General features: G+C 38.3%; 1 protein-coding gene across 1 annotated transcript in view; it reads left to right on the forward strand.

Annotated features, from left to right (window-relative positions):
• The window catches only part of LOC126367196 (netrin receptor UNC5B-like), a 195,949-nt gene that overhangs the window by 96,647 nt on the left and 80,138 nt on the right, over positions 1 to 19,164 (forward strand). The window lies entirely within an intron of this gene.

Here is a 19,164-nt window from a genome sequence, read left to right on the forward strand (position 1 = left end):
TCCAATCTCATCAGTCATCCCGTGATCATGGCACTTGCAACAGTGTCAAAATATCGGGAGTCTCATATCCCCATTTAAACGCGGTAAGAACCCGTTATTATGTGTTTTAATTAATCCAAGTAATATTATACATTATAGGTTTTATTATTATTATTATACATTATGTAGACCAGCATAGAGTGCAGTAAAAGTGTATCTACGTAAATACATACCTACTTATACTGTTTATAATGTAGGTACCACTGGAATGTAAACGAAAATGCTATTAAAATTGTGAATCTATGTCGTTGCATTTGTACCTATCTTCGGCAAAGATAAAGTAGGAATGAGGCTTTTAAATGTAAGTATATGCAACATTGTAAGTATCTATACACAGATACTATCGACGTCTGAACTGCAAGTCAACTGCTTTCAAGTCAATTGCAGTTGGTTTACAGACGGTTTGCAGTTTCGCATTTTTTTGTTTCATTAATTGTGTTTGGAGGTCGTTTGCTATTATTTCATGACATTTAAGTATTTATTTTTATATTATTTTCTCGTTTTTATTTTATTTATTTATAATTATGAAATTATGGATTTGTATTTGTCATAATAAGCTTGAATTGGGTTGGGAAGTGGGAAAACGCAGTGGAGCTACTAGTGATTTACGGTCACGAGTAGTAGAGACTTTTATGTATACACTTTGAAACCATGTCACATTAACTTTTTTTGACAACTTAAACCGTAAGTCTCATTAAATGTCAAATAGGATAGTGCGACAGGGTTCTAAAGTGGGTATGTATGATATTGCTCATGACTGTACATACCCCTTCCCCCTGTTGTGTGTTTTATTACTGCAACTTCATTGCAAAAAGTATTAAAAAATATATATTTTCACTCGCCCGATTTACAATCGTTAATTCACCTCGTTAACTGTCCACAAAGTAAAATATAGTAGGCACTTTTTACTGACTTTTATTTTTTTGTCTCTTTGCGGCAAAACGTTAATAGGCATTTAAATTTAATCCGCTATAAAACGTTGAATAATCTGTGGCCGTACGTGGCCCTTTGCCGTCCTACCGCCTGCCTAGTGATGATTTTACGATCCGGTAAGATACTCGTTTTAGTGATGTACCCTGTTATAAGTTACTAAGTATTAAAAAGCATAGCTGATAATTTATAGTTATTATTTGTGTAGCTGTTGAGTTAATTTTGACGAATAAAGCCTTCAAAACATTCGGAGAGGGTACGGAACATAAAGCCGGGTTTCCACTGACGCGGACATGGGCGGAGAAGAGCGGAGATGTGCGGATTTGACCAATCACAGCGTTCGAGAGAGCGAAAAACGAAGACGCTCTGTCACTCTCTCTCTCACGGTGAATGGTCGATTCCTGCACATCTCCGCACAGCTCCGCGTCAATAGAAACACAGCCTAAACCACCACGCTTGCCTCTGCGGAGGACTTCAGGTTTCGTCGCCAGCCTCTTGCAAATGTATGAAGGACCGTATGACACAACCTGGCCACTATAAAAAAATCAATTTTACCGTATAACGTCTAACCGCGTAAGAGTGAGCGGGACAGACAGTCCGCGCGCTCTCCCCTTTACTCTTTAGCAGCTTACGGCCATTTAGACTAAAGTAAGAGCTAAACTTCCAAAGAGACAGAACTGTAACTCTCCGCCCCGTAGAAGAGTTACAGTTCTGTCCATAGTATTATTCTTCACTCTGAGTATGGTAACAAGTGACCACCAATGTAATGGTTCGAAAATTCACAATGCCTCTGTCTTTCGCCACTTGCACGTTATTACGTAACTATTAAAAGTAACAGCTACCATTCCCAACCCTATACGCAGTGGGCAGAAGCGGCGTAACCCATAATTAAGAGTTGATTACTGCGCATAGTTTGATTCCTCTATTTTATGATAATGGGTCGAGTGTTACCCGCTTGTCTGGCTAAGTACTGTGATTAGCATTCGGTACTATGCGCGTGGAATTGAATTTTATACGCCAATTGGAACGAGGCTTCGACATTGGAAAGGTCTTTGGATTGTTTTGATAGACAAACTCGCCTTTATTGACGGTTGATCAAATTCTAATTCAAAAATAGTAGTTACACTTTGAGTCGTCAATGTTTCATCCGCCTAACACTACTGCAGTTTCTCACAACCTGTATAGCCGAGGAAAAGAAGCTGCAAGAAAAGGGTCCTAGACATTATAAAAAATAATTGTAGGTAGGTACAATTAATTAATTGACTTCCTAATATCGCTTATATAGTAAGAACCGAGGTAAACTTTATTGCACAAATGCATAACACAATACTTACAAATAACATAGTTACCTAAATAACACAAAATTTGTAAATCATAAAATCCCAAAACAGAAACGGTATAGAAGGTCAAAATGGATATGGGCAAGCCTGGGCAAACGAAACAGTTCTAAAAGCGGACGATCAGGCGAAACAATGGGGAATAATGTAGTGTGGAAGCCAAGGGGCGGGGCTTGAGGATGCAAATTGCAGCGGAGCCCCGGGCCGTAGACAAATGACTTCGTGTGCCGACCGCACCGGTAGCACACGACCCTGGCAGGCCCCAGGGTCTGAATACAAGAATCTCCCGAGAAAGGTTTCACTGTTTCTTTACTGTACCTATCCAATTCGTTTTATTGGGTTATTGGAACATGACTGCAAGGTTGTTTTTATACATTTTATGACTATTTAGCGATGGGCTCACGATCCGGAGGTCCCGGGTCCGAGTCCCAGTGGGGACATATCACAAAAATCACTTTGTGATCCCTAGTTTGGTTAGGACATTGCAGGCTGATCACCTGATTGTCCAAAAAGTAAGTTGATCCGTGCTTCGGAAGGCACGTTAATCCGTTGGTCCCGGTTACTACTTACTGATGTAATTAAGTAGTCGTTACATGAGCCATGTCAGGTGCCTTTGGCACAAATCAATAATAACCCTGATACCAGGGTTGATAAGGCTGTTAATTTACCTCACAACCCACACGATAGAAGAAGGTGACAATATAGAAGATAGAAATGCATGAAAATGTCCGCCTGGCAACCAGTATAAGGCAGCCAAAATACTATAAAAACTGTACTGAAATTGGGATGGGAGCAAGCTAACAAAATCCGCAAAAGATTGCAGAATCTGTTAGCTTGCATTTGAATCTACTTCATTTCGCAAGCTGTTATGGCTGAGGAGAAGAAATGATAAGAAACTGCAACAGCAGCACATCTTTTAAATCAAAGGTAGGTATACATTATATCATCATCATCAGCCCATTAACGTCCCCACTGCTGGGGCACGGGCCTTCCCTATGGATGGATAGGGAGATCGGGCCTTAAACCATCACGCGGGCCCAGTGCGGATTGATGGTTATTAACGACTGCTAGTGCAGCCGGGACCAACGTCTTAACGTGCCTTCCGAAGCAGGGAGGAGCTCGAGATGATTTTTTTTTGTGGTCACCCATCCTATGACCGGCCTTACATATACATTATATATTATTTAATTTCTCGAGGACCACATTTAATACCAGGCGTTTTTATCATTTAAATAATCATTATTGTTATAATAAGATTTTTTACCCCAACAGGGGATAAAAGAATTAGAAGAAGAGAAGAATATGTATTTCTGAGGACTGTTGACTCTGACTACTCCAGTAAATATTGCAAGCGTGATGTTTTGTATAAAACCCTCTTTCACACAATATAAATCAGCGAAGTTTAAAATTTTACCGAGCAAGCTTATATGAAGCACAAAGAAGCGCTTGCATTTTTTATGACACAATTAAATGGAAGTTTAAAATCAGGCTCATAATAGGGTTAGCTGCGGTTTTGTGGGTATTTTGACGAAAAACAGGGTATTTCGCTTGCATAAGATTACTTATTTATAACGTTTCGTGTATGTTTTTGTAAGCTGCTTTTTGTATAGGTATATTTAAGTTTAAAATTGTCTACATAAAGCTGAAAACGCATTCTTTCGAACCGCACGCCTGTCAGATTTTTCAAGTTTTGTACAGAATCGTAATCACTTTTACAGGATAGAAGATAAGGTCGATCAAAAATCTACCATAAGCACACGTCACATAACCTATTCGAAAAGACAAAACAGATCATTGAAGACGTGGAAGAAACTCCATCACGTCCAAATCTGAAGACAATTTTATAATCACTTTTGTTACGAAGTCCTCTCCTTCTATCGTGTGGGTTGTGAGGTGGATGACCACTCTCATCGATATTATTGAGCTGCCATAGGCCCCTGATATAACTCATGTAGCGGCTACTTACATCAGTAACCGGTACCAAAAGCTTATTTTTTTTTTTAAATAAGTGTCCCATCATGTTGCATCTTCTGTCCTCAATGACTCACAATATTCGTCTCCATTCCCTTTACTCATTTATTTGTATTAAATATTATTATGAAATATTAATAGAAATGCAAATTATACAAAGTGAAGAGACATTAATGAGAAAAAGTTATTAGAGGTTGAAACCATTATAATAATTGTGAGAAAGAAAATTATTATAAACGAATAATTAAAACACGAACGTACTGAGCTCAAAAGCAAATAAATTGTGTACACCGCAAGACATTATATCTTGAGGTCAGAGTTCTGCCTATTATATTGCTATATAAAATGTACGTCTCACTGAAAACATAACGTCGTTTTTATCTTCAACATAACAACAGTTCCTTTTAATTAATTTCCATCCTTGTAAAAATTGAGACCAAAAATTTTTAACTGGATCAAAAGTAGCGTATCTTTTGCGAGGTGTTGTCTACAAAACTTTCATCGGAATGTGATTTTTCAAAAAGATGATTACAAGGTTTTCACTATACGGCGACGAAAACAATTGTGCCTGTTTTCAAAATAAATAAGTTTAAAACTATAGAATATCTTAGTATATTAAAAATCTGTCAAATACTTATTTATGCACATGTTCACCGCTTGTTTAATCTTCATTGTTGAGGCGGTAATAGGATGAATGTTTCTGATTAATTCGACATAATTTGTCGTATACTTATTTCATATTTTCTTCATGTAAACTGTTACTATTATCTCCAGTATATTACTTATTAGCTAAAAAATACTTTATACATACTACTAACTCCTATTGCAGCAACTGTATTACTCATGCATTCAACGTCTGCTATACGATCTCTTTTTTATAATTCAAACTGCTGTATCGAGTCTCGGGTATTTTATTAGGTACAATAAAACCTGTACCGTCGCTCGTGCCATTTTTATTCCCACTACATCTCGGGGGAAACCTCTTATTTTGTCGGGATTCAGTGTCTATTTGTTTGAAAGTAAAGAGCTAATGTTGTGTAGTGTAGTAGAAAGGAATAGTCTTATGAACACGATATTTCTCGTTCATTCTTTTACTTTAACTCTGATGGTGTCACCAAATGATTAAGACGTTCTGGGGGGTTAAAACGGCCACATCGGAGCATTTCATTTTAAAAAGCAATATTGCTATGTGACATTTGCGCATATAAAAGTAAGTGTGCAAAGCAAACAAATGTCAAATAGCAAAGTTGCTTTTTAGATGAATTGATTCGATGTGGCCTTTTTAACTCCCCCGGTATCAAACAGATGCGAATTTAAAAAAAAATCTCATTTTTTTCTCTATTAATTTAGTTTTTCTCATTAATTTAGTAATAAACATTGTTATTCCTAACAAATAAAATCATGAGTGCTATTATTTTATTATGCAATAACAAATAAATCTTAATGGGCATTGCTTTTAAGGTTGGTAAAATTGGGACTATGGGATGGGAGATTATCGCTATTCTTTTTTCCGGTTACACTGTGACCGTTTCTGTTTAGTCTGTGCCTGGTATAAACGCTGGGACCTGTTTCGCCGATGACTTGTAAGCGATCTAAAGAAATAAAAAAGCGTAATAAATTACCTTGGATCTTTACTCGTGTAATAGCGCTAGATTTCAATCTGTAATGTTATTCATTTCTTACTTTTCTTAGTGCTTTTATAAATGATTGGGTAGCTAGATCGCTCGATCGTGAAGAGGTAGTGTAGTAGAGATTACATCATTTGGTCGTCGTGTATCTTGTGATCGATTAAAAATAAAAGATGCGATAGAAATATGCAATATAAAACTGATGCTTTGGCACTTAGAATTTGATTATTCATTATCGTTGTGGTATTAGCGTTGAAAAACTGGACCTGTCAAATGTTCAGGTTAGGTAAGCGATGATGATGAGATGATGATGGTCGCTGATGATTTGGATTTTTTCACTACGGGACGTAATGTTTTGCGAGTCGTTAATATATAATATAACATTCAACAAGTTTATATTTGATAAACACGTTGAAAGAAAACTTAGGTACAACTCAAAACTAAAAACAAAATATCATGTAAAAAGAAGGAGTTGTGTTGCTAAGTTTGGTGTATTTGATATAAGTGCGATGTTCTCCATAACACTTACATAACATAACACCATATCATCCATTGTACTTTCATACGGAGGTACAGGCGTTTTAGAAATCCCAAGAAAAACACCAACCACTTCTCCGACACGCGACAAAAACGAAAAAGACAAGGAAAATATACGCGTAACGAACAATCTCTCTTCAACAATAGCACGAGGTGAGAAAGGCAAAGTAAAAACTCTAAGCTTAATGGAATATTTAGACGTCGATATTGACAAAGTCACGTAGAATATTAGAGGCCCTTTCGTAGTCTCGTTTTTGGAACAGGGGTCCGAAAATAAAGATGAAAGGATTGGAGCGTTTAAATCTGTTTTTCATAAGTCAACAGAAGACCAAAATAAACAGTTGATTATGTTTTCTGGTGCCTACTCTGACATTTAGCTATGTCAACAATTTACTGTAAGTATTAAAAAAGCCTTGCTTCGTTGCTGAGTAAAAGTAAAAAAGATAAAAGATACGTTTCTGCTAAAAAAGCTGTTGTCGTGATATAATATTTACAACATGATAATCTGAATTATGTTTGTAGATAAGCATTTTTTTTTTATGTGACTTATTGTAGATTTGCCGCAGATGGCATTAACTACTTGGCCAGACAAATGGGGAGCGCTGAAGGCTCTCACCCGGTAAAAGGTTTAATACAACAGCCTGAGGGTGCCCAGTTGGGCGCGAACCTCGGCTCAGCGCGTCATCTGAGAGGAAAAATATTTGAAAGAATTAATCGACCCTAATGGGTCGATAGCGATAAGCGCTGAATTAGGGAAAGCGTCGACCACGCCGGCGGGGTCGGTATCGGGCGACACGTAATCATTAGTATTAAGCGCAGGAATGGAACTGTGTGCCGTCGTCTGTTTTTCCAGCTATCTGTAAGGCTAGAGCGAATAGGCATTTTCTAGGTAAGCGTGGTTTACCCTAGACTACATCGTCACTGACCATTAGGTGAGATTGTGGTGAAACGCGAGCCTATATTATTAAAAAAGATTCCTTCATAATTTTTATGTCACTTTGCCAACCCGCAACTGAAAAGCGCCAGCAATTATATTAGACCAAGATTTTGACATTTTGTAACTGACTCTTAATGCTAATACTAACATAGAAAAAATCATAATTTATAACCACGACGGAATTATTTTTTTCTGAAAAACAAAACTTGAATCGAGTATAAGTGATAATAGCAACATATTTTTGCCACAAACCACATACGTCCTAGGTATGAGCCCTCAGTGCTTTCCGTTTGTCTCTCTCCGCAAATTACAATTAGACGAGTCAAAAAAAAAACACGCACGTCAAGGCGCCAGCCACAACAGTTATAAAATTAACGACATCGCAACTTGGAAACGATCTTAACTATATACCTTCAGGGCAGGCCATCGCTCACACAACTCAAACACAAAATTATCGTCAGCTTGCTTCGATAACTATTAAGTATTTTGTTTGTTTTCTAGTCCTTGTTCATTTTGAGTCTTGGGTTCTAATCTTGCTTGTATTAAACAGAACGACCTGGGGGGTTAAAAGGGCCACATCGAAGCAATTCATCTAAGAAAGCAATATTGCAATTTGACATTTGAGCATTCAAAGTAAGTGCCCAATGCAAACAAATGTCAAATAGCAATATTGCTTTCTTAGATGAATTGCTTCGATGTGGCTATTTTAACCCCCCAGTTCACTACAATTGATGAATATATTTTAAAATCGTCTCAATGCACGTTTAAAATGTGCTTATTTTATTCGTTTCTACATTCATGTCATATACTTATGTCTTTGTGCAATATAGAATTATTTATTGATTGAATTAGATCTGTCAAAGTATGTAAGCTAGTGTTGTGACGTTTATGAGCATAGTGATGTATTAGTCTATCAGGTCGATCGATTCTTTTATATCTAATATTTGCGATTTTCGTCAATAACTTTTTTAGTTTTTTTTTTTTAATCCGTGATAGCCCTGTTCGTACCCGGGTTCAAACCCAGTTCGGGCTCCAAACCACTGAATTCGACTTTAAGAGTTCGAATTCATGTTTGGATCATAGATAAGGTGATGTTAAGTTTGCAAGATTTGTGCCCGGTTAATGGGAATAGTGGACAATGGTGGAGAGCGGTATTAATAGTATACACCTCTGCTTACCCCTTTAAGGATACAGGCTTGATGCTATGTTATATTATGTGTACATTCAAAAACAGAAGTTTCGGAAAATTGGAAATCTTTTATCAAGTCAAAGATCGTTTGGAACATATTGCTATAATTAAAGCACATAATAACGGGTTCTTACCGCGTTTAAATGGGGATATGAGACTCCCGATATTTCGACACTGTTGCAAGTGCCATGATCACGGGATGACGTTATTATGTGCTTTAATTATGATAATAACCGCGTAAACTTAAAACAACATATTGCTATGTCGACAGTTAAAAGCTGCGCGTCAGTAAGATGATCCGTGCTTCGGAAGGCACGTTAAGCCGTTGGTCCCGGTTACTACTTACTGATGTAAGTATGTAGTCGTTACATGAGCTATGTCAAGGGCCTTTGGCGGCTCAGTAATAACCCTGACATTAGGGTTGATGAGGTTGGTATTCCACCTCAAAACCCACACGATATGAAGAGAAGAGTAACCTACCTAAACCAGAAATGGCAGAAGGACTTTAATATTACTATCAATAAACTTATTTCAATTATCAACAGGGTTAATAATGCCGATAAAATTATTGAATCATCTTTATACTTAGTTGCAGTGCCTCAACTTTGTTATTTTAGGTCAAACTGTATGAGACATATTTCTTCCACATTAGTTTAAGATTTTTGCTTATAAATGCATGCGCAATAAGTGTAAATTTTCAGTACGAGTATGAGCCATCTTAGAACTTTGTATCTAAAATGGCCGCTTGATGACTTTCACCAACCCCTTAAGGATCTCGGGCGTGAGTGTATGTACATTCATGAGCAATATAATGTACCTATAATGTACTTTAGGACTCTGTCGCACTAACATATTTGACATTTAGTGAGACTTACAGTTCAATTTGTCAAAAAAGTTAATGTGATCATCTTCAAATTACTTTGTATGACTGTCTCTGGTTCAACCAGGACGTTACAGGCTGAAAACACGTGATAGAAAAATAACTTCGGTACTTCGCAGGGAATGTTAATAAATCATACTCGACTGCTATACCGTTACACGAGCCATGTCAGGGGCCTTTGGCGGATTAAAAACACCGTGACACCAGAGTTGATGTCGCTGGTCATTGATCTCAAAACCCACACGAGAGGGGTACGGTCGAAATTTAGATAACTCCCACGATCAATTCCTCAAGTGTGAAGTAAATTGGCTATAAAAGGAAGTATTCAGGATAGGGCTGTCAACTGTCTAAATCATAAAAAATATTCAACTTGATGTTTTTAAATCTTGAAAACTGAATATACATAAATGTGAAATATCGAAATATCACACATACAGAGTATTAGTGACACCGCATCGAATACAGAGGGGGATGATTCAGTTCATTATTCTGAGTTAATATCAAGTGGAATTGTCCGTCGCAAAATTCATGATAAATTATTTTCAATTACATACTTTTGCCATGGAAAATTCCACTTTACCCACAGAAAGTACCATCAAGTTAAAAAGGACCCAATTCCTCTGTGGTCTGTGTCGGTTTTTTTAAGCGTAGGAAAAATGTATTTAAAAATAATACTTAAATAGATGACATCTTCAACCCTACCCGACGCCTAGAAGTCGGAACTTCGATAAGAATGAGAAAGTGCATCGCTTCACAGACAGACTTTGAATACAAATATAGCCTTACCAAGTACTTCTAGCTATTGGATTCGACCGATTCAAGTATTCGACCGTACTAGCCAGCAGTCGGATTTCAAATCGTTTACACACATACACACTACACACACACACACACACACACACACACACACACACTACACTTAACTTACTTTTGTTCGTCACTTATTTTACTTAACTTACTTACGTCACTAAAAGTAACTTTAGGTGCAGTGATACAGCCAAGTTCTTTATGTTATATTTTAATAGCTAATTGGTTGCTATTATTACTTTACAATGGTAACAGAAATACACATTGTTTTCAAATACCTACTTAAGTTTATTAGTGCCGCTGCTGGGCACAGGCCTCCCCTCAACCAACGGCGGGGCGCACTGCGGGTTCGCGGAGGAGTTTTTACGGCTAATAACCGGGACCAACGGGTTAACGTGCTCTCCGAAGCACGGAATCATCTTATTTTTTCAGACAATCATGGGATTCAAGCCTGAAAAGTCCAAAAACAACAATAAAATTATAGCATCTATTAGGTTTTTTTTTTTAATATTAAAGGCTCTCGTTTGACCACTATCTCACCTGATGGTAAGTGACGATGTAGTCTAGGGTAGAACACCTTCCAATCCGCGAAGGAAAAACCAGCCCAATACAGGTTAGGTTACATACCTCCGAAATTACATTTCTCGGGAACGCACTCAAATCTTTTAATTGAAAAGAAATGACAAGAAACTGCAACTGCAACACATTTTTTTAAATCAATGTTGGTACATTACAAGTTATTTAATAACTATGGGAACATATTTAATACCATTTGACTGGGTTGTCCTCGTGCCTATTATGTACGGTCACGAATACTAATATGTATTGTATACACTTTGAAACATGTCCAATTAACGTTTTTAACAATTTAAACCGTAAGTATCATCATCATCATCACCAGCCCATTAAAGTCCCCACTGCTGGGGCACGGGCCTTCCCTATGGATGGATAGGGAGATCGGGCCTTAAACCACCACGCGGGCCCAGTGCGGATTGGTAGTTACTAACGACTGCTAATGCAGCCGGGACCAACGGCTTAACGGCTTAACGTGCCTTCCGAAGCACGGAGGAGCTCGAGATGAAAACTTTTTTTTTGTGGTCACCCATCCTATGACCGGCCTTTGCGAAAGTTGCTTAACTTCAACAATCGCAGACCGAGCGCGTTTACCGCTACGCCACCGAGCTCCTCAGTATCAAGTATCATTAAATATCAAATATGATAGTGCGACAGGGTTCTAAAGTGGGTACATGATATTGCTTATGACTGTACAAGTACTATTACCCCAAAGCTCAAAATACCAACATTAAAGTCAACTCTTCATTACTCACTATTCTTAATCCACTACTAAACAGTCGGTGGTCTAAGGAGTTTGTATAGCAGACAAGGTCTGAATACAAAGTACGGAGGGTAGGGAGCAATCCACTGCGGTCAGACCCTTCTACTGTTGAATGACTTAATTAGCAAAACAAGGGAAGCAATCAGCGTGGACTTTTAATTATTTTTCGGCTCGGTATACTTCAAATTCTAACCTTTTTTTTTAAAATAACAATATTTTGAATTGTTACGATTGTTTTAAAATTTATAACGGTTCATTCTTTCTTTCTTTTTTGGGAAGTCAGGATTTTGGTTATTTTGAAAACGGAATTTCATAATTATCTATTTTAACTATTAGAGTTGGATGTTCATAATATTCGGTTAGATTTCACTATTCATCAAAAATGCTGAAATCTAAACAGAAGGACCTAGTATGTTTTTTTTTAAGATACTTACTTACCTATCTAAAAAGTATTTTATTTACATTAACCATTTATAAGTAATTCTATAGAATATTCTTCTGTATTTCTGCACCAAAAATGTACTGTAATTTTTACATACTTTAGGTAACGAACATAAGTCGTTAACACAAAGTTCATTTTATATTATACCTATTTGTTTTAAGATTTACTTATATACGCAAAAGGCCACTTCTCAACCACGACAACATTTTCTCTCATAAACATATTTCAATTTTAACTACTTTATTTAAACTTTATTGAAACCTTAAAAGCTAGGTGATTTATACAGTAAATTTTGCTTATCTGAAACGGTGGAAAGAATCAGTAAGGCAGATTTCTTGCCTTATAAGAAGATTGCAAACTATACACGGCTGGACACATATGGCATGCATTTGGGACGAGTGTATTTAAGGGCAGTAGCTATTTCGGCTTCCAAAAAAAGTTTACATTATTAACTAACTACTAACTTACTTTATGGTGAAGTTCGTATGCTTGAGTTGGTACCAACCTCCCAGAAGAAAGGGTTTTAAGGAGGTTGAAATGCTGGATATTAAATTATAAGACTTACATTAAAATATGTCAAATATGATAGTGCGACAGGGTTCTTAAATGGGTACATGATATTGCTCATGACTGTACTGCGGGGCGGAAGGAAAGAGGGGGGCCACTGCCCTATATTTATAGGGCTTTCCCACTTTCTTTGCTACTTTTTTAGGGAAATCCCTAAAAAAGTAGCATGGAGAATGCTACACTGACAAGAGCGTAGCTCTTAAATTAGAAAGTGAGAGGAAAATTAAGAAAAAGATCGATATTGTTTAAAACACTGCACCTCCGAAACAAGAACAAAACGGCAGACGAAATAAAGGTCCCTACACGTAGCAAGTCACTCAGGATAATGAGTAATGGACGACATTCATTTCTCAACGACGCCCCGGAGTTTACCCGCCATCTGTCATCGACGTCGCTCCGTCTCAGACACTCTTGAAATCTCTCTTACTTCCACTGACCTCTTTACATTACGCTGGATAGGCTGATGGAGGTGATAATGACGTCGAATTTGACTGACACAATTTTCGGTTATTATGTCAGTTTTGCAGTTCTATAAGTCATTGTAAGTGAAGGACTGTTTTTAGTGCCACATAACTTAAGCTCACGTCTATATCCCAATTGGGGTAGTCAGAGGTACATCCACCGCATTGATACCTCACCGAACGAGTTTTTTTTTCAGTGCATCATATTATATGTATATAAAATTATGTTGAGTATGTCCTCAAAAATCCACAATTATATTTTTATGCCTACCTTGTACTCGCAATTCTCGCAAATTTGGCTTTGTACGACAACTGTTAACTGTAGCAAAAGTTCTTAGAACTATAATTACATAGTAACAGTATGGGTAAATTACTTAATACGTAGCTAGCATGCAATTCCCTTGAAAACATAGTTAATTCACAGTCGCTTGGGGTAACAGTTGCCAAGAACTGTCGCTAGTGGCGCTTCGACTGTGCTTCAGATAGTGCGGGTAACCAGTCCAGAGTATTGTATAGAGGTCAATGTCTCTCTTATAGCGATGGGTCGTTATCGGTTTTTGAGATAACGTAACGTAAGCGTTATGTGATTTCCAATAACTAGTTTCTTAACTAGTGATTTTTATAACTAGTTATTTTCACAACGTTCTGAAGCAAACGTGATAATTGTAACGTAAAATCGTTTGGTTAGGTAGCAGTATAACTTAATTCTTCTTCACGCACACGTATTGTAAAACCAGTGATTTTGCGTGAGTAGTGAAAGTAGCCAAACATCGACGCTATGCCTTAAACATAAGAGTGAATTCGATTTAACTTTATGGCGTTGTGATTAAAAGAGTTATTGAAGACTGATGCCTATTTCGATCGTTTAAATGGCGTTATGAATATCACTAGTTTTTGTTGTAGTGGAAAACGAGTGATCACTGTTCGAGCTCGTAACTGCATATATAACCAGTTATGGTTAATAACGCCCATCGCTACTCTCTTACATTCTACAAGCAAGTGTGAAAGGTTTTAACCCTTTATAGGCTCTTGTGACATTCCTGTAACAAACCTCATCCGTCCCTCTAATATGTACGCTAAATAATATAAGTTCATTTAAATCAGTGTTACTGTATTGTAACAGACCACACCGAACATTTAGTATCAAACAAAAATCATAGATGGCGTAATTTATTCACTTTATCGAGTTTGAATTTCGTACGTCGGTAAAAGTGACAAGTGTAACCGCGCTGAAAGTTTGAAATTCATAAAAAAATATTAAACGTGTGTAAAATTGTTTTGTTTTCGCCGAATTCTACGGGTAAGTGTATAATTTGTTTCATATACTGTTATCAGAGCATATTTTTGTTTTTTGTGTGAAAAACGGAACTTTGTATGTTTGTGACATTTCTGTTACATTGAGTGGCGACAGAGGTTTTGGGGAACTGGAGTGTGTGGGTGTTCGTAAAGGATTGTCTCGTGTTGTTTCGGAATGGAGTCGCATTCACTGCGGGATAATGACATGTTTGACATATTGCACCAGTATGGTAGCGGGGCCGGATTGGAGGACGATGATGGTGGCGTGGTTGATCTAAATTTTCAGCTGTTGTTGGGGGATTTGGATGTTTTTTCTGATTGTGGAGGGGGTATTGGAGTTGATGTGGATGCGATTGTTGAGGAATCGGAGCACGGCGGGCTGATTGCTGGCCCCTCGTCGGCTGATCCTGGGCGGCAGGGAGGCCAGTCAAGGGGAGCCTCGACTGATCAAGGGCGACAGGAGCGGCACTGCCGATGGAAGGGAGGGAGCCTGGTTCTGGGCGACCGGCGGGTGGGATTTGCGGAAAATACTACTTTACCAGCTACACCAATTAATTGGTGTATCAAGCTCGAGTAAATTAGCTGGTAAAGTGGTATTTACCGTGAGGAGGACGGATTGGAGGACGATGATGGTGGCGTGATTGATCCAAATTTTCAGCCGTTGTTGGGGGATTTGGATATTTTTTCTGATTGTGAAGCGGGTATTGGAGTTGATGTGGATGCGATTGTTGAGGAATCGGAGCACGGCGGGCTGATTGCTGGCCCCTCGTCGGCTGATCCTGGGCGGCAGGGAGGCCAGTCAAGGGGAGCCTCGACTGATCAAGGGCGACAGGGGCGGCACTGCCGATGGAAGGGAGGGAGCCTGGTTCTGGGCGACCGGCGGGTGGGATTTGCGGGAAATACTACTTTACCAGCTACACCAATTAATTGGTGTATCAAGCTCGAGTAAATTAGCTGGTAAAGTGGTATTTCCCGTGAGTCTCACCTGCTGGTCGTTCGGAACTGGGTTCTTTTTTGTCCATTGGCGGTGCCGCTTTTGGTCGCTTTTGATTGGTCGAGGCTTTTTTTGATTGGCTTCTTTGCCGTTCGGGATCGGCAGCGGGGGCCGGCGGTCGGCTCGTTGTGTTCCGATTCTTCAGTGGTTGCGTCTGTATCGGCTCCAATATTTTCTTCACGGTCGGAGAAAGCATCAGAACCTTCTGGTAACGGCTGAGGGTCTGGATCGGTCACGCTGTCATCATCGTCCTCCAATCCGTCTTCGCTGTGATATGTCAAGTGTGTCATTATCCCGCGGTGAATGTGACTCCATTCTGAAGTAGCATGAGATGGTCTTTTATGAATGCTCACATGCTTTGGTTCCTCAAGGCTTCACTCAATGTAACAGAAATGTAACATACCTTAAAATGTCAAATAAATACGTAAAAATAAATATTTTCAAATTTCTGAAAAATACGTGTTTTTTTATTTGTTGAAACCTATCATATTCCTAAGAATCTTTAAATTATATGATCATGGGCTATAAAGGGTTAAGACAAACGACGTGTTCGACAGCTCTCGTGTTATCTCTTGTAAAAGATTGCTCTGAACTCTTTATTTTAAGAGTGTATTATGCTTTGTTTGAGTCTGTTGAAGTCTTTTGAATTGTGTAGTCAAGTAGCTTGTAGCTATTAACAGAATATAAACTTGCTGGTACATTTTACCTTGTACTTACAGTAACAATAGGTTACTAATGAGGAAGTGCTAGTAAGAGTAAGGGAAAAGAGGCAAATATTAAGAGTTATTGAGGACAGAAGACGCTTGGAAGATAACTGGACACTTAATAAGACACGACGAATTTATAAAAAACATCATAGAAGGGAAGATAGAAGGAAAAAGAGGAAGGGGAAGACCAAGAAGAGCTTACGTGAAATAGATTAAAGAGAAGGCGAACGTTGAGTGTTATAAGGACGTGAAAGAATTACCCTTCGATTGACAAGAATGGAGAAAGCTACACCTACAAGATCGTGGCTCTTATGATGAACAATAAGAATAAGTATTACAATGGCCCTGATTCCTGCAGACACCGCCAAATTTTATTTTAAGTTATATCCGTCATTTTTATATCCGTCGAAAAGGAAAGGGACGGATGATTCACAGCTCTTAATTTTAGGAAGAATGAGTAAATGAATGAATAACCCGGGCGAATCAAAAGGTACGTCGTTGGTATGCAATCCGTTTGACGTGCTGTCTACTTAACTGTGTCGGGTTATTGACGGATGTAAAATTTTTAGACGGTTGGTTTAAATTTGTGCTTAAAATTGACGTGTGTTCCATAAATTTTATGCTTGTCGATTACCCGTCCCTTTCCTTTTCGGCGGATAAGAAAATGACAGATATAACTTAAAATAAAATTAGATGGTATTTACAGGAATTAGCACCATTACTTATGTTCTTTACTTCTTATCATTTCACCCTATATTCTATGCCGAGTGAATATAAAGCATATTATGTAATAATCGTTTTTTTTTCCGGGTATGTCGTTACCAACGATTCGTATCAATGTTGACATGATAAACTGCATGTTTTCTTCCGATTGCTTATGGCTCTGCCCACACCGATACTGATTACGGGCAAGAGTTTATGTTGACTAAAATATCTACATCCTATCTGACGCAATGAGGGACTTTCCAGGCTACGAAAAAAAAAAATATTAGATGGCGCTATTTCATGGATACAGACATACATACACACATACATAAACAGCCTATATACGTCCCACTGCTGAGTACAGGCCTCCCCTCAATCAACCGGAGGGGGTATAGAGCATACTCCACCACGCTGCTCCAACGCGGGTTGGTGCCGGTGTTTTTACGGCTAATAGCCGGGACCAACGGCTTAACGTGCTCTCCGAAGCACGGAATCTTCTTACTTTTTCGGACAATCAGGTGATTCAAGCCCGAAAAGTCCTTACCAAACAGAGGACAGTCTCACAAAGTGATTTCGACAATGTCCCCGTCGGGAATCGAACCCGTACCTCCAGATCGTGAGCCTAACGCTCTAACCACTAGACCACCGAGGCTGTTAACAAACATACGCATATTTTATATTTGTTTGACTATAAATGATTAGGACCCTTACTATTACACCTAAACACAACACATCTTCCATCTGATCAAAATAAAGAGAAGCAATATAGGTAGCAACATAATATCTATGCATATCTGATCCATATAATTATCAAGGTACAATTATCATTATATATGCCTCTGCCATTACCTACATTATATTTATGAATACTTATGTACAGTCACGAGTATTAATATGTATACACTTTGCAACCATGTCACATTAACTTTTCTGACAAATTAAACCATAAACCTCATTAAATGTCAAATATGATAGTGCGACAGGGTTCTAAAGTGGGTACATGATATTTCTCATGACCGTACCAGAGCAATGAGAAAATTGGTAGTTATAACGTTAAATCTCTACAGCGCCATCTACATTTTTTGGGGAACGTAGCCTGAAAAGTCTCTGTTTTACAATTGATTATAAGCTGTGGACTGTTAACAACTAAGTAATAATAGGGGCGGCAGCCGAGGCGGCAGCCGTCCTAAAGCATGCAAAGTACTCCTTGCTACAGGGGGGCTACATTTTTGTGCCATTTGCGGTGGAGACGTGTGGTTGCTGGAGGGAGGAGGCGAAGCAATTCGTTAAGGACGTGGGCCGTCGCCTTAGAGAGCAGGGCTTTGACCCCCGCTCCGGGTCTTACTTGGCTCAGAGATTGTCCGTGGCAATCCAGCGCGGTAACGCTGCTAGTGTCATGGGCACTTTTGGGCCAGGTTTGACACGGAGTGGGTTCTAGGTTAAGTAATTTTAAGTTGGATTATTTGACTTTTTGTAATTTGAAACTATTCCGTTGTTTGAATTTTATTTCTTTATATATAAATAGTAATAATTATTGAAGGAATATTTATGTTACAAGATTTAATATTTGCAATTAACGCATACAGCATATTCTATATTATGTATGATCTTAGGCTATTTTTTCAAAAAGAGATCTGTGGGCATTTTGTAAAGCAGTTTAGGTACTCACGGTATCACGAAATATAATGAAAACTATAATAATCGTAATAAATTCTTAACGGCTGACCTTACCAGCTTATTATAGAAAAGTGTGTTAACTACTGTTACTGACTCTATTTTTAAGTAGTGCAACTTTTGCAACCGCTAACAAACTTGCAAAGCACATAGCAAGAATAAAGAAAATTGTGTCGCTTATTGGTTCTCTATTTGCCTCACAGTGTGGTATCACTTTGTTATATTTGTAGTTTGCAGCTTTCAAACTTTCGAAGTAAAGATAAGTAAATCTATCTCACGAATTTCAATGTAATTTCTTTTAACAAAACCTTTTTCGAGAATACTTCAAATTAACAATATGAATTATTTGTACTCTAGTTAACGGTACGCCTCCCAAACATCTGTAAAGGCTCATGGTTTCACGGTTAAAGGAATCCCCATCGGTAATGTTACTCGTATTACTTCAAAAGTGAGAGAAATCAAAGCTCGATAAACGATAAGGTAATAACAGGAGCCGATCCTATCTTTTGTGCTCCATTGTTGGGCGCAGAACACAATGCAGTTGTAAATTTTTGGGTTCTTAACTCCACAATGTTCCCGTCATTAATCTATGAGAGTCCGTTGTAACTTGAACCGGGGTTGGGTATTGTACTACCTGCTAGCTCCACGGCCCTTTGTGCAGCCCCTGACATGTGCGGGACAAAAACCGCCTTGCGCAATATTGTCTGTCCCAAGACGTCTCGGATGA

The sequence above is a fragment of the Pectinophora gossypiella genome, chromosome 5 (assembly GCF_024362695.1).
Source record: "Pectinophora gossypiella chromosome 5, ilPecGoss1.1, whole genome shotgun sequence".
Taxonomy (NCBI): Eukaryota; Metazoa; Arthropoda; class Insecta; order Lepidoptera; family Gelechiidae; genus Pectinophora; species Pectinophora gossypiella.